Genomic DNA, 3,567 nt, shown 5'->3' with positions numbered 1-3,567 from the left:
ATTGGCCATCATCTTGAGGAAGTTGAGTTGGAGCAGCACGTGGGACATATATGATTCTAGCTTGTCAGTTCGGCATCCGAGAGGTGAGCCTTCTCACCATACCAATGGGTCTACGGCACCAAGTGTCACACCCCCAAACCGGAACGGCGAAAACATTCGGGGGCGGAGGACGTCATGTCAAGTATCACAACAGATGCATTATAGTAATCAAAGTACAAACAACCATTGCATTAATAATGTATAAGTTTTTACATGAGTGTTGAAACATTAGATATTCAACAACAAAAGTAGATATAGTAAAAGACAAAAGATGCAGCACGGTACTAGGATGTCTTCTCAAAAGCTCCGGGAGTATACCTGTCTACTGGATTCTTGAGAATACAAGTTATTTTGAAAGAGAGGATCAACATTTAAGCTGGTGAGTTCATAAGTATTAGTTATGGTTGCTTTAGTTTTAAGAAAGTGATTGATTAAGTTCCAGAAAATCCTATATTTTCTGCTTTACAACTGAAAAGTAGTTTTAATCCCATAAAACCGTTCTGTTTAATTATTATTGTACTTATAATAAAGTTTAACATAATTTTAAATATCCATAAAATTATAAAAAGAATGTTTTCCGTTTTGTTTGTGAAAAGTAGTTTTAATCCCATAAAGTCGTTCTGTAAAGTAGTTTTAATACCATAAAACCGTTTTGTTTAAGTATTATTGTACTTATAACAAAGTTTAACATAATTTTAAATATCCATAAAATTATAAGAAGAATGTTTTCCGTTTTGTTTGTGAAAAGTAGTTTTAATCCCTAAAACCGTTCTGTAAAGTAGTTTTAATCCCATAAAACCGTTCTGTTTTGTTTGTGGAAAATGATTAATACAGTAGTATTTCTTAAAAATAAACCACTAGTGTAATAACCACCATATTATTAAACTGGTTAATTAGGGTTAAAATGTGATAAGGTTATAACCATACTGATTGACTAGTGTTTAACATGACGACCTGCTGGCGTCGAAACTAATGTGACATTTGTCACCCGAAGACCGGTAGGTCCCACTGTAGCTAGCAGCGAGGTGTGGGATTTTAAGTCCCGTATAGATCTATACACACAATGCCCACTCTCCCTCCATCCATTCATTTTAACCGAGATTCATACTCGTTTCTGCTATCAATTAGCATTGTTAAGGATCAGTTTAAGGGTTCTAAGCCTAGTACATTCAAGTTTTGGGTTTAGGGAAGTGTTAGCCTAGGTTCTTCACTTTGAAATCAAGCCATACACTCCTTCAAGAGGAGTGTACGGCCGTACACATGGGTGTATGGCCGTACACTCAATGTGGCCGTACACCACCCCCTATATATGTCACTCCTTCATTTTTATTCATTTCTTCAACTTCTAAGTCAAGAACTCGAGTTCTCTCTCAACTATCATCGAGCTTTTTCACCTAGATCTTCAAGAAAGTAAGCATTCCTTCCATTGTTAGTTGATTCCTTTCATTAGCTAGTAAAGATCCATGATTCAAAGCCTTTAAACATCATCAAACTCAAGAACATCAAGAGTGTACGGCCGTACACTCTATCTATGGTCGTACACCCTTGTTAAGACCATAATCTAAGGCTTAGAACACTTGCTAGTCACTTGGTACCCCTTAGAACTCTTGAACCCTTGAACCCCTTTGATTTAAGACCCAAAAATGCATCCATCTTAGAGGGTGTACGACCGTACACACTTGGTGTGGCCGTACACACCTCAAAACACTCCAAAAGGCCCTCCAAAATGAGAACTTAGTTCATATTCTTGTTGAGCAATAGACCCACTACTTTCCCCATGGTTCAAACACCCTATTATACATGTTTTACCATGAGTGTATGTCCGTACACTCCATGGCCGTACACCCCCTTGGCCGTACACTCCATGGTGTGGCCATATACTCCATTTAGTGAATCACATGTGATTCTAACACCTAGTCTGTAATATACACGTTCAGTTATCGTGTATTGTAAATTATAAAAGTGAATAATATTATGAAATATTATGTGAAATTGAGTGTTGAGTCCTAACGGATAGTTTTTACTAGGAAATAAAGTAAAACTATGTTTAGGATCACTCAGAAAGTATTGGAAGTCTTATGAGATTCCAATCAAAAGGCAAATAGTGAAATTTAACGAAAATATAAAATTTTAAATAAGTAAAATTTTATTATTGAAAGTTGTAGATAATCTCATTAGAAACATGTAGGCGAAAACCTCATCAAAATCCGAGTTATAACGAAGAAGTTATGACCAATCGAAGATCCGCGACAAAACCGGCACGACGTCGAATGACGTAAAAAGTGAGTTTTTGATAAACTACTTTTTAGCCTTGGTGATCTAAAAGAAAGTCGTAGTATTTGTTAAACCGAGAATTTTGATAAAAAGAACGCCAAAATCTGACTTCGTATGAGGAAGTTATGATTTTTCTAAGTTTCAGCTTAGCAGTAGACAGCTAAAAACTCGGTCTGTTAAAAATAATAATATTAAAAATAATGTCAAAATTAGCCAACGAAGTCTAAACGAAAGTTGTAGATTATATTCCTGCCCACGCGTGCATATAAAGAACGTCAACAACGGAGCCCGTATGAGAAAGTTATGGATTTTAGAAGATCGGGGCACAATTTTCGAGAATTTTCGCATGAATAGTGTCGGCCACGTCACCGCTCTCGCGATCACCCTCGTGTCCGACCAGTCGACGCGTGCCAGTTCCGGATTTGACCGAAGTCGCAGCCAACCGGCGTCCGACGCGCCTCGCTTCGTGTTGCGTCCAAACCTCGCACAGGTGGCCCTTCGCATGCGCGCCGCTTGCCTTCGCCTCCGGCTGCCACCTGCCCTCGCTGACTCACCCCTCTCGGCCGATGACTTCGGATCTCACCCTATAAATAGGAGGGCTGCGAACCCTCCTGAGTAAAATGGGAAATTAGCCACTTTCACCCCCTTTTTTAATATTTTTATAATTTTGACATCCCCCGAAGCCCCGATATCATTTTAACACCCGAAACACGCCCCGAAGTGCCCGTGAAGCCCGAGAAATTTATCTTTTCGGTTTGAAGCTCTACCTTTGCAGAGCCCGGTTTTTCAATAAATTTCCCGGTTTTCAACGAAAAAGTCATATTTAGAGCCGAAATGCTGCTCAAATTACTATTTTAACCCCCAGTTATTTCAAGGTGAATTTAATATATAGGAACAATTGTATGTTATGTGTTATATGTGCTATGTGCTTTTAAGTGTTATTATTCCGGGTTATTTTCCCGTGTTATTTTTATTTATGCTATTTATGATAACAAAGCTATACCTTTGACCATGTTATCAGTGAAAGGACTTAGATTCACGGTGGTACTGGTACGTAGCCTCTGGCCATGTAGAGCATGTCTCCGTAAGAGAATGAATTCTATTCTATGGCATTGGCAGATGGTTAAACAGGGCTATAAGCCTGAAATCTACCGAAATGTTTAAATCAGAAAGTGTATGTCTTCTATGCCATTTGGGCCGAAGCTTTATTGATGTATATCAAGTATAGAAATTGTCATGTCTCATTGATCGTAT

Source organism: Lactuca virosa, chromosome 3 (assembly GCF_052849685.1).
Source record: "Lactuca virosa cultivar CGN04683 chromosome 3, Lactuca_virosa_CGN04683_v6, whole genome shotgun sequence".
NCBI classification, from domain to species: Eukaryota; Viridiplantae; Streptophyta; class Magnoliopsida; order Asterales; family Asteraceae; genus Lactuca; species Lactuca virosa.
This window is presented reverse-complemented; position numbering follows the sequence as displayed.